Source organism: Haemaphysalis longicornis, unplaced genomic scaffold (assembly GCF_048455015.1).
Source record: "Haemaphysalis longicornis isolate Haplotype H1 unplaced genomic scaffold, Haemaphysalis longicornis Haplotype H1 scaffold_3, whole genome shotgun sequence".
In the NCBI taxonomy this organism is placed as follows: domain Eukaryota; kingdom Metazoa; phylum Arthropoda; class Arachnida; order Ixodida; family Ixodidae; genus Haemaphysalis; species Haemaphysalis longicornis.
This window is the reverse complement of record NW_027526335.1, coordinates 22,658,685-22,676,152: the sequence shown is the minus strand read 5'-3', so window position 1 is coordinate 22,676,152 and position 17,468 is coordinate 22,658,685. Positions and strand designations below refer to the sequence as shown.

The following is a 17,468-nucleotide window of genomic DNA, read 5'->3' as shown; positions in this document are numbered from 1 at the left end:
CATCTCCTCAAGCGGGTGACTTAGGCCCGGTCAGCGAAAGCTCTGCAGGCATTCAATAAAGTTTTTACCAACCAACTGGTTCCGGAAAAGCGTTCTCGAGATGTCAATGTATCGCATGAACCGTTAATCGCCACGGCTACATTCAACCTTGTCGCTAAGGGGGCGCCGCATCTTTCTTGTTTTTACCCGCCGCTGTGGCTGAGTGGCTAAGGTGTTGTGCTGCTGAGCACAAGATTGCGGGTACGGTTCCCGGCCGCAGCGGCCGCTTTTCTGATGGAGGCGAAAAGCAAAAACGCCCGTGTGCACGAGATTTCGGCGCACGATATAGATCCCCAGGTGGTCAAAATTAATCCGGAGCCCTCCACTACGGCGCGCCTCATCGCCTGCGTTGCATCGGCGCGGTAAACCCTACAATCAATCAAATTAATCTTTCTTGTTTCTGTCGCTGTAGGCACTTAATTCTCGAGGGTTGCCTTCGTCCTCGTGATCAGCTGCATCGTCCACAGCTCTCTCAACGATGCAGGCGTCAGACAGCACTCCGGTAACGGGAACACCGGCCTCGTACAGCGTAAATTTGCAGTTCACGACCGCGTTCGGCGCGTAGTGGGCGCTAAACGAAACCTTGTCAGACTTCCCTCAACGTTTCGAGATATCCGCAGTCCCCCGAAAACAAAAACAAAAAAAAAACACTTCGATATCGGGGAGCAAATACATGCCACCTATGGGAGGTAAAAGCATGGAGAAAAATACTTGCGACTTAACCGATACTTCGAGATTACCGAGCGAGTCAATGAGGGATTATGGTACATAGCTTGGACTGGCGTCACTGTAGCGGCCATCTTGAGGCACTGCTTGCAAGGTGGAAGCCTGCGAACTTATCTGGCGCTGTTATCACGGGAAGCGCTGTTAAAGCAGACAGGATTACTCCAGAAAGGGATGCGGTGACGTCACATGCAAGCTGTGTATATTCTTCAGGGCACGCGCACAAATGGGCAAGTCGGAGAGATTAGCTAGCACGTCATCGTCTGCGTAAGTTATGCGCGGGTGTGCATCATTTCCTAGCATTTTTTTTTTTTTCATTAGAGAGCAGCGACATGCACCCCGGCAGGGCACGGAAAAGAAAACGTCTTTTAATCAACCTAGCGGATGCACGTGTAAATGCACTCTAAAGAAGTATTTCGTCCAGCATGATTTTCTTCTCATTCTGCGAGGACCAAAGCGGAAAATTACAGAAATAATGCAGGGAACATAGCCATAATATGTTAGCACGACAACACGAATAATGCCTGCCTCACCGTCCTTTCTACCACGGCAAAAAAAGTGGCTTTTCCATCAAGTAGCACTGAAATTCTCGGGTGCCAGGAGAAGTACTCCAAGGTATCAACGCTGTAAAAAAAAAAAAAAAGTTTGGCTCGGAGAAAATAAAAGTAGGCACCACGCAGCCTCGCAGGAGTGGCGGGAAGCCGTTCTTTCATTCGCCGTCGGGTGCGCTAAGTGGTACGGCGGCATCAAGGACGCCGCACTAAGGCCCGCCGCACACGTGCACACGGTGGGACAAGTGTGGCCCATCGGCTCAACATGCGAGCAAAACGAGCTGGGGACGGACCAAACACAAACAGAAAAGGACGCGAGCCGACGTCGCCTTTCCGCGCCTTTCAACAGGGGGAGGAGGGAGTTTTAAAACTGGACGTGCGTTCGCGTCCACTTCCCGGACAGGCCCGAGCAAGGAGAGGCCCCAACAAGGGCCCCGCCGGATCGAGCGTGGACGGACGGCCAGCCAGCCAGCCAGGCCACCACGATATCGCACTCCGACGAGGCCTCGGGCAGCTCGCGCCGGACGGCCGATGCCCGGCGTCTGCTATATAAAGCAAGGGACAATCGCGGCGCAATCGCCGCTGTCCCTACCCTACTGTCGACCTGGACGAGCAGAGCGACCGGGCTGCGCTGCGTTCCGCCACTGCTGGTATCCAGGTGGTCGCTCGAATTGTCCAACTCGACACTGGCGGGCGCGTCGACGCGCGCTGAGGTGAATTTAAGTGCAGAGCACTTCAAGCGCTCGCGTTGTCGTCATAGCTCGCTCGCTGGATCCAAGTAGAGCAACAGGGCGTCCCGCGGTAACGCTGTCGTTCGCGGCGTACCCCAGAGTCTTCGAAAGCAAACGGTTTATATAGTCATAAGCGTTCTAAACTCGAGGACCGCTGGCGCTTGTCCTACATCTCCCCGTTGTTTAGCGCAAAGAACATTATAGGTGCATTTGAGGAAAAATGTACGTAATTAACCGGCAGCGCCCGCGCTAATTTAGTTAGGAACCCTCGTTGGGTTGGTTTTTACTGTAGTAAGCGAAAAAAGCGGCCGCGCAAGAAAAAAATGGCAGCATCTCCACTCCGTGGATGATGACGCGAGGGTGCGGAGTACGGGGACTCGAAATGACATCCGATTTGCGCCCCGACGGTCATTCGATTTGAGCCGTGTGTTGCACCTTGATCATTCCCTAAATGAAACTGCAACTCACGGCTCAAATCGAACTTCGCTTGATGGTGGTGCGCGCGCGGATGGACGCGGACGGACATTGGGAGGTTCTAAGCAGTCATGGGCATGTTACCGAAAAAAAGTAACAGTGTTACAGTTACAGTTACGAAGTTTCAAAAGTAACTAGTTGCAGTTACTGTAAAAAAGTAAAGTCTTTACTTTTCCGTTACTGTATGCAACTAATTATTATATAACCAGATTTAGCTTATTAAATAGAAACGTACGCAGGCATGGGGGCCCAGGCAGCGGTTGCACTTGCTCTGTGTCGACAGAAATGGCTGCCGAACGTTTAGAAAAAGTACGAACGCGAAGGCCGGACTTATCTTGAGGACAAAACAGACGAAACAATCAATGCAAACTAAATTTATTTTCACCTACAGTGTTGTCGCTTGACCGCCTTGCATAGTGAGGGAGAAGAAGAAAAAGGGGATGGGGTAGTGGATCACCGGAAGGCCCTTTGGAGGAAAAGGGAACGGATGTGGGAGTAATCCGGTTGCCGAGGTGTTTTTGAAAGATACTAAAAAAAAAAAAAGCCCTGCGTTAGCATTTTACTTCGTACTTGTCGTCGGAGACGGAGACCAATTTGAGCTATTGCCGAAACGACGTTTGCCCGTAGGCCCACGGAGTCGTTCTCCCGCCCCAACCCCCAGCTATCCCCACCTCCGGAATGAGCCAAGGTTATTTCCAAAGGGAATAGAAACTGAACTACCAGAAACTACCAGACACAGGTTTGAATCCTGCCGGTGCCTGCGCGATTTTTCGCGATTGCAAATGCTATGCGCACGGACGCGGATGGACATTGCGCGGTCCTAAGGTGCTCCGCACCTAAAAAAATGGCGCGTTCGAAATGCCGCAGAGAGGTTCCAGCCGCGCAAGAAAAACATTATGCGTTCGAAATGACGCCAAACAGCTCCAGAATAGATAATTAAAGCAAGCACAAAAAGAACAGAACTCCCGCTGGCGCAGTTTCAGGCAGGGCGCACGCCAGCACTGCGAAGGCGGGAAATTTGAATTGCATGGGGTGTTAGCAGTGAGCGGATAACGGCGATACATCCAATGGCGAATCACCGCTCGGCACTTCCGACAGCTTTCCCGTTGAGTGGAACGGCTTTATTTTTTTTTAAACACGAACCTACATGGTCGAAATTCCTCCGAAATGTAACTAAATGTACTCCGTTCACCTTGAACCTGGATGAATACGCTAGCGCGCTAGCACCACCATCTGCACCAAGCTGGCCTCGCCTTCTCCGCTAAAAAGCAATAAACCTATTAAGAGTTACAGCGGTCAGCAGTACATGCTTGCCAAGGTCCTTGCGCCTACGGATTGATCAAAAGAAAAGTATGCTGAAAAACAAATTATGAAAATAGCGTAAAACCAGTTCAAACAACGGGCTACAACGACACAGTGCTGGCGACAAGGTCAGCACTGTGCCCGCGTCGCTCTTCATTTAGAGCCCTTTGTTTTTCCTACCTGGCCCACTGGCTACGGCGTTGTGCTGCTAAGCCGAAGGACGCCGGTTCTATCCCGGCCGCGGTGGCCGTTTTTCTGGTGGAGGCGATTCGAAAAGCGAAAACGCCCGTGTGTCGAGATTTTGGCGCACGTTAACGAACCCCAAATGGTCAAAAATTAACCCGGAGTGATCCACTACGGCGCGCCACATAGCCCAGGTGAGCTCCGGCGCGTGAAACCACACAATCAATCAATCAATCAATCAATCAATCAATCAATCAATCAATCAATCAATCAATCAATCAATCAATCAATCAATCAATCAATCAATCTCATCGCTAGAGTTCAGGTTAGTTCCCATGACGGAGTGGCCGCGTAGGGCTGACAGTGCATCGCATAGTAAACTAATAGCTAGAGATTATTTAAAAAATTATACCCTTTTCCTTTTCCCGCCATCCCACTCCGCACTGCAGAGCAACAAGGTCTGCATCTGCAGTATGTGCAACCTGGCGGTGACGGCAGTGCGCTCGAACAAACAAAAAAGGAGGAGAAGAAGAAGAAAAAAATTTCGCGCGATTTAAATCTGACTGCAGCGTCCAATCCCAAGTGGCATAATAGCCTCAACTGAATCCCACAAGCAGTTCGCGTGATCTGCGCAGAGTATGCGTGCGCTCATGAACCTATTGCGATAAAGCGGATGGGCCCGATCACAGCGTTGCGTAACAAACATTCCACCGAACATAAGCTGCATTGTCCGTGTGTGCGGCCTGTCAGGACGCGAAGCACATCAAGGGCAGCCATTAATCACGCGTCGTCGCTGGCGGCCGAACTCCCTGCCCGCCGGGGAAGAGCCTTTCCGCTGATAGCCGATACAACGAAGCGCATGGCCGAGAAGGGGGCTGAGGTCATCTTATCTCGCCGGACACAAAGGTTTAACCTTATTTGCGCAGCCGGCGGGTCCCGTATAAGCGAACGGATAAAGTGTTCCTTAACTGGGGGCCGCTACTATCGGTCCGACTTTATTTGGCGTTATTTTAATTTATCTCAGCTAGTCAACACGATGAACTACACGAACACACCATGATTATCCACGCGGAAATAGGGATACAAGGCACTTTAAACGGCATGGTGTACCATATACAGCTCGTTCTGACAGATCTCATCGGCGAAGTCCATGAATGCCCTAAAAGGCCGGTAAAGGAAACCCTGACCCGATAAAGGGAACATTGCCTAGCCACTCCAGAGAATAAAGTTAAAAGTGTGAATCTGATGTATTGAGCTTCCTTTTCATTCATTTATTTTTCCCGTGAGACCCTGCTCAAAAGCGCCGTTTTTCTTTCGCCGTCCTTCTCGCACGATTTGGCGAGTCTGGCTGCCAGCCAGCCAATCAGTAACGGTCCCGCTTTGGAGTTCGCAAATCAGCCCAAATAACCTGCACGAGTCCTTCCAGAAAGTAAAAGATGTCGAAAATATCCGTGAAATAGGGTAACTACAAATTTCAGAAGGCAAGGACAGCACCAAAGCTCGTCGGGAACCAACGGCGACGTCAGGGCGCATTCAGCGTGCGCCTCAGCGTCGAACGTTTGTTCATCCATGCCTGACATAGTAAACGACAGCTCGCCGATTCTGCTACACTGCTTACTCAGCATCGCGGTGCTCCATATCCAAGCGTGCAGTTCAGTGAGCACCGATTCTTGCGACCTGGCAGCTAGGATAGATCCGAGGAAGGTCCCACGATAAGGCAAGAGGCGCAAGACTCAGCGAGTCAGCGCTTGCAATGTCAGCATCGACGAGTCACTATGCATGCCCCCACAGCCCGGCAGCGCCCCGGTTAAGGCGCCTTTGCGCAGTCTCTTGTTTGCACTCCGTGCGACACAGAAACCGACTCTTCGAGCGCGGGACGACGATGATTCGGGACGTCAGAAGGCCATCTGGGCACGCCCTCCGACCCCGCTCTCTCCTCAGACGGGGAAGGCCGTGCAGTGCCTCTGAAGCACGGGGCTTGCCCTGTCTTTTTTTTTTTTTGTCTTCGTTTATTCCGTACCCTCGCACCGAGAAAGAGTTACTTACAACGCATTACAACTTTACACAAACGTGCTCGCCTCCAGACACCCGCTCTAAATTGTGCTACCACGTGCGCCCTTAGGTCGTCCTACAGCCTTCTCTCATACGCATAAGCCGAGATATGGGTCATTTTGAACTTTTGCGGGAATTACCATATCGTAACGGATGACTTTCCGGATTACCACTGCCTACATGTCGACCTCATTTAGTACAGGCTCGGCGCACGGATCACTCGCCAGCAAGACTAGCCTCCCCGATGACCGACACGAAACAAGCGTGATCTCCGTGGCTGGCGATAAGTTGCGCGGAGGACGAGCTCAACATCGGCCTATGGATCAATTTAAGCCTGCCTGCAGAAATCCGGTGATATTTACTGGGCAACACGCAGGACGCCAGGCGTAAGATCTTATGCATTGTTCATAATAACAGCGCTACCGACACAGACAGAAAGAAGAAAAATAGCGCAGTTATTATGAACATGTACCAACTCGCCCAGTCTTCCGTTTTAGCTTTATGCATTGTATTCTTAAGAATAAACAGGACTTTGAGAGTAGAGGGCAGCGCAATGAACGGGACGAAGCGGAGACAAGACAGGCAGGACATCGCGGTCTCGACATGCCGAACGCAGCTTTTGTACTTGGCGGTGGACGCGACACCGCGAGGCACAGTCTTCCATTATATTTTTCGTTGAACTGTTATCTTACCTTTTGTAGGCTACGTTTCTTAAACCGGATTTCTGTAACTTATAGTCGTAAAAAGCGATACGGCGTGAATTTTGAATCAGAAAAGCATCTTAATTTCTGTTTACGTACTTGTATTTGGCCTCAAATCTACCCACGGCTACCCCTGCGCTAAGTAAGGTCGACTCGTATAAACCGTGCCACCAGTGCTAGTAGTCTCCAAAGGCCTTGCCCATTTATATTTTGACCTCATGTTCGCTTCTACAAAAGGGGTACAGATGGCGAGAGTGGTTTTTCGGAGAAAGTAAAACCGGCGCAACACGAAAAGAGCGAATGAATATACGGTCCTTGCATCCCAAACCACAGTCACTACTATAGCCAATCAAAATGTGGACGAAAGAGAACAAATGGAAAGGTCATTTTGCGAAATAGTATTTTGCAAATTCCCAACTCAATAAATGTTGATTTTCATGCGAAGTCATGAAAGCTTCTGTTCGCTGTACCGACGAAACGAAGTTATCTGCGGTTCCACACACTGCGTTGCACGTGTGTTTGATTTGCACCACGACTCCGTGCGATGACCGCCGAGCACGGCCACGGTTAAGTTGGACTGGGAAGGCGACACGAGTTCCTCCATATACACTTTCCTGGTTGCCGTCTCGCAGCGTAGTGGTACGGTAACGACTGCGCCGTGTGCTCTTGACGCGGCGGCAACGGCGCTCTTCCTCGCCGCTCCCACGCACGCCCACCATTCGCTGTGCGAGCGGACTGAGCGAGCGTGCGTGCGTGGCTGCGCGTATTATTTGCATGGGCCGCGAGTACGTCTGGCCTCGCTTCTCTTTCCCTGGTAGTTTAAACGAGTTAAGCTGGGAGAAGCCGCTGCCTCCACGGACGCCGCCAATATGCACTCACTTGGCGCGGAGTGGCCAGTCGCTCGACGCGGAAAGCACCCAGTACGGGGCTTTCCGCGAAAGCGAAACTGCACGTGTCCATAGAAGCGCACGAGCAAAAGCGCCCAGTCACGTCTTTGGTGCCGACTTATCACCGACCCCAGTGCAGGCGCCGCTGAGGCGAAATCGCTGGTTTGAAAGCTATCACAGAGGCGATATTCCCGACAGTGGGGCAATATGAAACCATCCACGCCTTGTATTCGCCGTTACGCAACCGAAAGAACTCCAAGTGTACTTTACAAATCGTTTCAAACAATTCCCCCGTACAGCTCAGGTGTAGCCTCGGTGCATGAAAAACTGCTCTCTGGATTTAAAATTAAACGAAGACGTACAACAATAACAAACCAGACGTCCGCATCTAGACGGCGACAATTGTTGCGGTGGAGAAACCACACTGCCGTCAACCGTGGAGAATGAAGCAGCGCTGCAGAGAGCAGGGCGCGCAGCGACGCGTGGCATCCGCTTCCGTCGGCCCACTAGCGTCCGCCGAATAGCGCCAACCCGAGCAGCCAAGTATAACCCCGGCATTCGTCAAAGGCTCCAGCAGCTGCATCCATGCATGCTGCTGAAAGCACAACTGCTCAGAGGTTGGCTTCAAACGATTCGGCGCTGGAGGCCGCAGTGGCGTCATCTTCGCGAAACGATGAAACCTCGCTACATGGATGCAAACACGAGCGTCGTGGAATTCCAAACAAATCCGCAGTGCATTTCTGATTGACTTCGCGCATTGCGTCCGGTACAGGAATCGAAGGTCCGGTCTTTGTTATTGAAGGTCGCAAAGTTGTTGCATCAATGTCTTTGCGTCAACAGCTGTATTGTTAGCGAAGCCCAATTATCTCCGACGACTAGTGTTCATGCGCCGGTTAAAATAGCTATGGCTGTCACTCTATTACACGACCACCGCTCCCGCGCGAAATTTAAGCCTGCCTCCGGGAGAACTCGCGGGCCTATAGGCAGTATTTGGTTCATTTGGGCAGAGGATGGTTTTCTCTCCACAAACCAAGTGCCGCCGTTATTGGCTACGAAAAACATTGCCAGGCGGTGTGGTAGCGCCAACCACGGAAGACAGCCTTCTGTGAGCAAAGGCTCGCACAAACGGCAAAGATTTTGTGAAAGGGTAAAACCGAGAAGCACGACGAAAACGTTGCTCGCTACTCGTCGAGATTTCTGCGCTTTTGGGTTTATAATGTAAAAGTTAGAAAATCCGTACAAGCTTCCGTAGGCGCTTGCCGCCATGCGTCCCGCCTGTCACGCTGCGTGACCAGCTTATCATTCACAAGGCCCTCTTTATACTTTCACAATGTTTAATGCGACAACTTCCGGCATACGCGGAGCTTCACTGCAGGGGGCCAAGTGCTGGCTACACGATGCCTCCTGTTTGCAAACCAAAGAGCACGTTGCAGGGCGGATTGTTCTAAATGAGCACGCCCTCGTTCAAACTACTTGAGGCTTCGCGCGCAAGGGATTTTTTTTTTCTTTCAACCGGTCACTATATCACCTCTTCTAGCCAGCAGCCGAGGAATCGAGCCTGCTTAGTAGCGGGAAGCCACTGAGCATTTGCGGCGGCACATCTTCCACGTGCGCCGGGGACGCAGTCGTCGAGACCAGACAGTCCCGGAGCGTTGACAGCGAAGGACGAAGCACACGGGGCCGGCCGGAGTTTAATCCCACGAACGGGACAAACGGGTTCGGCATCTGCGACCGTCTGACGGGCCCGCCAAACAGACGGCGAAACGTCCGCTCGAAGCGTGTCGCGCCGAAGGCGGCTGTTCGACGAACTCCTCCAGCGTTCTCGGAAGGAAGGGCACCGACACCGGCCACAGTTCTCACGCAAACAAACAGGGCAACATCTGCTGCGCGAACAAACCGGGCGACAGGCAGCGGCGGCGTCCGGTCAGCTGCTCCTCGCGGGACCTCATCTGGGCTGCCGCGACAGCTGGACGTCGGCGACACCTTCCGCTCCGGTCCTCCCTGGCGTCCTCAGTTCCGCGATGAGTTTCGGAAGAAATTATCTTGGCCATTCGTGCTTAACCTGAGCAATGAACAGCATATTTTAGCTGCGTTTTCTGGCACGTTACAGAAGCCCACTGTTATTCTGACAGATTAGCATTCTTCTTCAGGCAACCAGGTGGCCCATGAGGCCGCTCAGGAGAGTTCCCCCTCCCATCCTCCACTGGTGCCTGGGGTGAGGCCGTCGCGGTCCCCCTCGCCCTCCCCAGCGATGCGCATCGACCAGCACAAGAAGGGTCGACGCGCCCGTCTAAAAGCGCCAACTCCAGCTGGCTACCGCAGCCGTCTACCTCCCATTCCCCGCTCAGGCGAAATCTTTATTAAGAAGTATATTGCAAATTCAGCCTACACACCCGAAACACTACGCAAGTGGTATACCCCTCACCTTCCCCCTCGATGTCCTTACTGCATCATCGATGTCCTTACCACTCCATCAGCCCTCACACACCTAGTTTGGTGGTGCCCAGCTTCCGCCTGGCACCGTACATTCAAATACTAACTCCAACCACATCGCGATCCACAACAAACTGATGCACAAATATTATATGAAATAGCAGTTTATTCAATTAAAAGCGGTCTAGCACGGGTTGTTTGAGTGGGGCCTCCCCCGAACGAACTAGCAAACTTGCACGAACTCTTGACTTTATTGCGATCCCTACGAACTAGGCCATTAATTGCAGGTCCCAAGAACTGGCCCAGCTATTGACTCTGCTAAGAACAACCAGCATTTGTTTACTTTCTCTTTCCCTCCTTCCGCATTCCTTTCATGCATCGTGACCAGTGTCATCGTTTTCTCATACAGGTTCTCTCTCTCTCTCTCTCTCTCTCTCTCTCTCTCTCTCTCTCTCTCTCTCTCTCTCTCTCTCTCTCTCTCTCTCTCTCTCTCTCTCTCTCTCTTTCAGAAAGCACGTCGAGTTGGTAGAACAACGCTCCCGTTGACTCGAAGCAGGCTTACTCTATGAGACCAGCAACGATTTTTACCATCCTAGGCAGAGGACACATCCGAAAACCGGTCGCAAAGATAAGTCATAAGCTAATTATTATGCACTGCCCCCAGAGAGAAGAAAATAGGCTTAAGTGTTTCACAAACGATGCCAATACGCAGCCTTCGACTGCATGACATATGAGGTGACGATCAACAGTGGGGCTCTTCGATTTACAGTCTCAAACTCACCGCGGATAGCCCGAAGATTCCCCGAAGCCATAGGGATACATAAGATAATCGAATGCCGGACTGTTTCTCGGGGAGTCCGCGGTGAGTCCGAGACTGTAAATCGAAGAGCCGCAGTGTTACAATAAAAAAGGCAGGAGCCTTGACAGAACGTCCCCGGTGCGTTTTTGCGAAATCAACAAGCGACCTGCGGCGATTTTTCCGAGAGCGACGAAAAACTCCGCGACGGCTGGCTAAGGAAGCGGCTACATTTCCTCTCGTTTTAGTGCACACGGCGTACAGCGAAAGCGACACGCTTGCTATCAACGCCGCCAATGAAGTCGAAAAAAAAAAACAGAAAAACAACCACGAAGTTGGAGAACAGGCGGCAATGGCAGGTAGTAGCAGCAGCTGCACGACAGCTGCCGCGCGGCCCCGCGACGAAGCGCCCATCGCGGGGACCGCAGCGGAGCCACACACGCGGGGCCCGCCGCCAGCACCGAGATCTGGAGAAGAGGAAGCGAGCCGAGGTCGGCCGGCCCGTCGTCGTAAAAAGGCGGAGAAAATGAGGAACGGGACGCCAAAGAAGTAGGATTTCCACTCGACAAGGTCCGTCGTCCCACTGCGAAGTCACCGGCCTGCTCGCTCGCGGAGCCTTCGCTGGCGGCCTTTCTCCCCTCACGCCGCGAGCCTCTTTACCGAGGCGACGACGTGTCCCTGACCTCCACGAGTTCAAGCAGTTTGCGATGCCGCCCGTCGGCAGTGCCTAGCTGGCTAAGCGAGATACGACGGGGCCCCCGCGAGCTGCTCTATGCTAATTTGGCACGCGGTAGAACGACGGGCACTGAAGATAAGAAACGAGCGGAAGACGGGCAGACTGACAGACGACGAGTCCACGGGCGCGAGGTAAACAGGACGTGGCCGAGCGGCAACTTGTGTAGAACGAGCTACCGGCATCCGGTGCCGGAACGTTTTTTGCGCTTAATTGGCTGCACGCTCAGACGAATGAGGCAAGGGCAATTTTACGTGCCTGGTAAGAGCGTTGACATAAAGGCCAACTTCTTCGTACATGCACTGACATGAAGAAGCAATAATTATGCTATTACATGTCCGCGGGAGTGCCACGATAACAAGGTTGTCTAAAAAGCATCGTTTGGCAACTATTAATACCGTGTTGTACACAAGCGCTACATGCATGGCCAGCGTGCCCGGCAAACCCCCCCCCCCCCCCCCCCACCTTGCCCATGCATAACGACCCGTATAATTGAATGAACGATCGTTAAAACGAATCTGGCCCCTGTCTCGGGGATATTTACTGCAAAGATGTAATTACCTCCGAGACTATATACCAAGCAGAGGCTATCAGCGGAGGCAGAGTCCGCTGTTAGAGAGACGTCTAATTTCACAGCGCCATTACACCGCAAAGTACGGAGATCCGCTATGGTATCCGGCAGTGAACACTGCTATCGAACTGCCTAAGCTAGTCTACCAACCACTTACGAAGGGACGAGGCAAGAAAAATGAAGTTTATGGCATGCAGCTCGGCGGCATTGGGGAAATAGGCAAATTCTCTTGCTCCGCTTGAGCCATTACCCCGATAATTGCTAGCTCTAACGGTCCCGGGGAAGTTGTGACGGAAAACGCACGCCACGGGATGCAAGACCGGACGGCGCGCCACAAACTGCCCGCCGGCTCCAGATACGCGCACTCACGTGCTAGATCACCTTCGTCGGTCGTTTCCACCGCGGCACTTGACATTGGCTTGTATCATGGAAGAGGCAGCGGTATTTCTTACAAAACTTGGTCGAAGGGTAGCGCCCAGTCAAGGCGCAACGCGCGATGCATGAGCAGCGACCACTACCCATTCTCCTCTCTACAGCTGCTACTGAACGTGAACGTATTGGAAAAATGACAGCAATGAAACACTGCGCATGTCTGCACTGTTAAATCGGCTTCGTGGAGGACCTTCGCGAAGGCCTGCACGAGACAATGTGCAGACCGCTTCCTTACAAAACGCTCAAACAAACGACCAACCATACACTTACGAGAAGCCTATACCAAGAAACGTTCAAAGAGCGATAGCTCACGGATGACCTTCTTGCGTTCTCGACTCGACGCCCGCGCGCAAAGGCCAATAACCGACGGTGGTCTTGCTAAACACGTTACAAGACCTCACCATCTCTTTGGCTACTGACCCCGTCCTGGCCCATAACGAATCTTCGGCGCTTTTCATAGAGTTAACTGCGAAACAATGACAAGACAAGCCCTTGTCTTGTCTCCTTTCTTGTGTACTGGCTTGGTTTTTGCGCTAAACATATTTAAGCATCATGAACCAACTAGCCCCCCAACAAGTTTTGTTAAATTCAATGTCTGCTGTCCGCAAGTAACAACTACGATATTTGTTGAATATCCTTGCATAGAGCAGAATATCGAACGAACGGTTTCGCTCCTCCGAAACCGCGGAAGCGAGATCGTTCCTCCACACCTATGAGGATAACCTGCACAAACATGCGTGCCCTCCAAAGGCGCACATCTTTCTTTCGAAAACGGTCCCCGCCCACGCAACCGTCGGGCGGACAGCGCGTCCCGCGCTTCCATCCACCCTTTCCGCAAGCGAGGGCGCGATATATATATTCTGGCACTGCGCCTACAACCACGTGCGCCTACAACATGCAAATCGCGCGCGGCGGCCCGAAGCCGGCGCAGGTGGTTGCCTTTTAAAGTGATGCAACAGGTGAATCCAGCACGCGAAGCGTGACAATGCCTTGCGATAAACAACGCGAAGAAACAGCGTCAATTCATGCAACTCACCGCGCGATGAGGACTTTGTGTCGCGTATCCGTGCGAAGATGAATCAACACAGACGTCACAACCACCTGTTGAAGCCACGCACACGGGAAATGGCGTTTCGCACAACACTGTATACTACGACTCGTATTTGAAGGCACTTCCTCTTCGTGAAAGCGCTCGCTCGCGGGGGCAACGTGCCACGACCAGTCGGCACCGAACACCGATCCTCGTTCTCCTCCGCCAGCAAACTTCAGTAATGGATCGGCTCAGAACTCAAGACGACAGCGCACCGCCAGCACCGCTCCAAACGCGCGCAACACGACAAATAGCAACGAGGCGAACGCAGACGACCGCTCGCCACGGCGGCGGCAGCGAAAGTGTTGCAGGTGGCGCCCCAAGCGGGGCGAGAGTGAAACAAAAAAGTACAGAGCCTACATTTCCGGTCGAGCCGACTTGGAGCAGCTCGGGGGGGAGCGGGAGAAGTTGCAGCGGGGATGGCGGCAGCAGGGGCAGCTCTGCACGACCAGCCTTTTTATCCTCTTGGACGAATATTAGCTGAGGAACTTCTTAATTCTTTTTAGAGGGGGCCTCGTTTAATAAATAGGCTGCGGGACCTTTAACGGCGGAGCCTCTCAGTGGTTCTATGGCCTGTTTATTCAGGACACGGAGCACTGTGTGTACTCACACGATGGCCAAAGAAACGGTTTCGACGACATCGCGTCGTCAGGAGCCTCGCGAGTAGGCTTGCATGGCCGGTAGGTACGACGTCACTTATCCTGCAGTTTAGACGATGGCGCCGTCTCGTTGCCTGGTCGAGTAACCGTTACCTACGTAGCTCCGGGCGGTACTGAACGTGACCTCGTTATAGCCCAGTGATTTAGTTAAAATGTAGTTAATTAGCTTGCACCCAAAGCTATAAACCTCCTTTTTTTTTCTTGCCCCTTATTACACCGCACTCTCCAACGACCATGGAAATCAAAATAGCCATTTATTCACTTACAAGCGGCGTAGCACGCGTGATGCGTATGCTGGACCTGCGCTGTATCACTCAGTACCACTGCCAAGAAGGAAAAAAAAAATCTTCACAGCATTGTTTCTGGAACTGATACTCTGAGCTGGTGAGAGTGCGATAAGTGTGTACGAATATGTACGGATGTGTCTTTCAAATAAAACTAGTTGAAAGTAGCGCTCTCGTGTCTCTCCTTTCTTGTCCTTGAACGCATGTGCTTTGAATTTTTCAACTGATGCTTCCTTGCTTGCATTCATCCTCATCCCCCTCTCCGACCGGCGCTGCCGCTTTTCTGCATGAAGAGTGGTACTTCAGCTACTTACCTGGGCGACGTACCAGGGGCGTAGCCAGGGGGGGCGGGACACACCGATGATGATGGTGATTGATGATGATTGCTATTGGTTTCCCCTTTGAAGCGGGGTGATGACATGTCATCTTACCAAAAAGGACTAATATAACCATGTTTTACACTCTTGGTTTAATACTAGCGCTGCTTAGGGTAGGCACTAAAGCTTATTAGGCCCGAAATACTTTCTTCTCCCTGTTACAGGTGGTAACTGTCCTAGGCAATATTCCCCTCTCTGCTTTTCGTCCACCAGCATTCTAATCTTCTTTTCGTCCCCTCGACAGCCTTAAAGTTAACTTTCTCTCTGATACCCTTAAATCCTAGGGCTTCTGGAAGCCCAATATTCCCTTCATGTAGATTTGGATGGATACCCTCACATTCTAACACTATGTGCCGCATAGTTTCTGTTTCTTTTCCGCAGACCACACATACCCCATCATTTTGTTAATACTTCCCCACAAAACTCTTAGTTCGTAGGCAACCTGCTCTAGCTACACGCCTCTGCATACCATTGACCCTAAATGCAGCTTCAAGATGCCTCCTGGGCTCAGCAAGCGTGAGGAAGCGGTAGTGCACCGCCTTCGTCTCAACGTGGCGTACACACGGCATTTCCTCTGCAAAATTCAACAGGACATTTCACCACTCTGTCCAACATGCCATGTAACAGAAGACATCAAACATGTCATCTGTACCTGTCGAAACTTCACAGTGCCAAGGCAGACTCTCCAAACATCTCTGTGTATACCACACCACGCAGGCCTTGAACTAAGGGCAGTTATGGGCCCTTGGTCGGACCCACGCCAGGCCGTACGGGCTACCAAAGCTCTGCTGGTGTTCTTGCGTAGTACTGGCCTGGAACAAGTACTGTGATGAACTTAACTTCCAAACTCTGTGTATGTGCTTGAACACTTGTGTGCATTACCTCGTTATTTATTTATTTATTTATTTATTTATTTATTTATTTATTTATTTATTTATTTATTTATTTATTTATTTATTTATTTATTTATTTATTTATTCGTTTATTTATTTATTTATTCGTTTATTTATTTATTTATTTATTTATTTATTTATTTATTTATTTATTTATTTATTTATTTATTTATTTATTTATTTATTTATTTATTTATTTATTTCAGTTCACAGACTCTCATGTTTTCGTTTCCTCATATGGCGTAGCATGCTAAGCGATATGGCTCGGCTAACCTCGCTTTTACCATTAAATGCATTCTCTCTCTCTCTCTCTCTCTCTCTCTCTCTCTCTCTCTCTCTCTCTCTCTCTCTCTCTCTCAAAAAGCAAAGCACTGCCCTGGGAATTATCGTAGAAAGTTTCCTTTCTGATGTTCGTTTTCTCAGCCCTGTACATCTCTAACGACGTTTTAGCTTCCATTTTTTCCCTCCATTTATTCGTTTCAATCTGCCTTGCCTCTTTTTTGGTTGCCTTGGCTGTTTTGGATTCTCCACTGTTCTTTCCGTATTTCATCGTTAGCCTTCTAGTCTTTCTTAACCACTGCGTGTCCACGCTTTTCAAGTATAGGTACCTAAAAACCTTAGCTGCCCACCTTCGTTGATCCATTGCCCTCAACCTCATCTCAAAGCATATTTTACTCTGAGCTTCTCCAACCGGGCCGCAACAGCAGCGCAATAAGGTGTTCCGCTAAGCGTAAGTTTACTATTCACGTTAGTAGCACAAAAAATAACAAAAAGGCGATTACTTAAGGACGAAGACGCACGTTTCCTAGCTTCACGTACCGCCATAATATACGAATGTGCCGCACGTACAGACCACTGCGATTCGAAGGTTATCGCGGGAAAGCTACTCTTTCAAATGAAGTAGACAGAACACCAGCTTTAGCATAACTTCCATGCCAGTTTCGTTATCGTCGCCGTAGATAAAAGGCAACCAAGTCTCTGCTTGATAACAACGAATGTCAAATTTGAAACCCAAAGGGTGGCAAGTCAGTCGTGCGGGGCCATTTTTGTAGCATGGAACAGCCAACAAGGGAGGGAAGAGTGCGAAATCTTGATTTTCATGGTTCCGAAACGAAACCGTAGGACGGTGGCACGCGTGGCCGCTCGATGCTGGCGCAATAACCTTCAAATCGTGCTCGACTGTACTTCATAGCTGACAAGAAAACCTATTAGTCCCTTTCCTAAAGGAAAATCTAAAACACGCGAATCTTGATAGTAAACACCCAGTGTTGGCCTCCACTTCCACGTGACGAACTTCGGGGACCGCGAGCAAATCACGAGAACACTCATGATAACTCTCACGAGCGCGTGCCCGCATAACCGCCTGCTCTACGGACGAACGAATCACCCGTGGCATACCCATATACCGGTGAACGGGAATTGAGATTATCATCATTATAATCATCATCTAAGCTCCTTAAAGTGGGCTTTACTGTTAGCGTCCAGCATACACAAATCGCATGTTAAAATCATTTATTTCAAGCTTCGCTTGAAAAACAAGGCGCAAGAAGCCTTGCC

At 50.9% G+C, this 17,468-nt stretch overlaps 1 protein-coding gene across 2 annotated transcripts in view; it reads right to left on the bottom strand.

Annotated features, from left to right (window-relative positions):
• Window positions 1-13,999, bottom strand: part of Cv-c (RhoGTPase activating protein) — a 405,466-nt gene extending 391,467 nt beyond the window's left edge. For both annotated transcript variants that reach the window (XM_077702628.1, XM_077702633.1), the window contains exon 1: window positions 13,645-13,999. The gene's annotated coding sequence lies outside the window, so the exon portion shown is untranslated. The remainder of the gene's footprint in view (window positions 1-13,644) is intronic.
• Window positions 14,000-17,468: the final 3,469 nt, after the last annotated feature.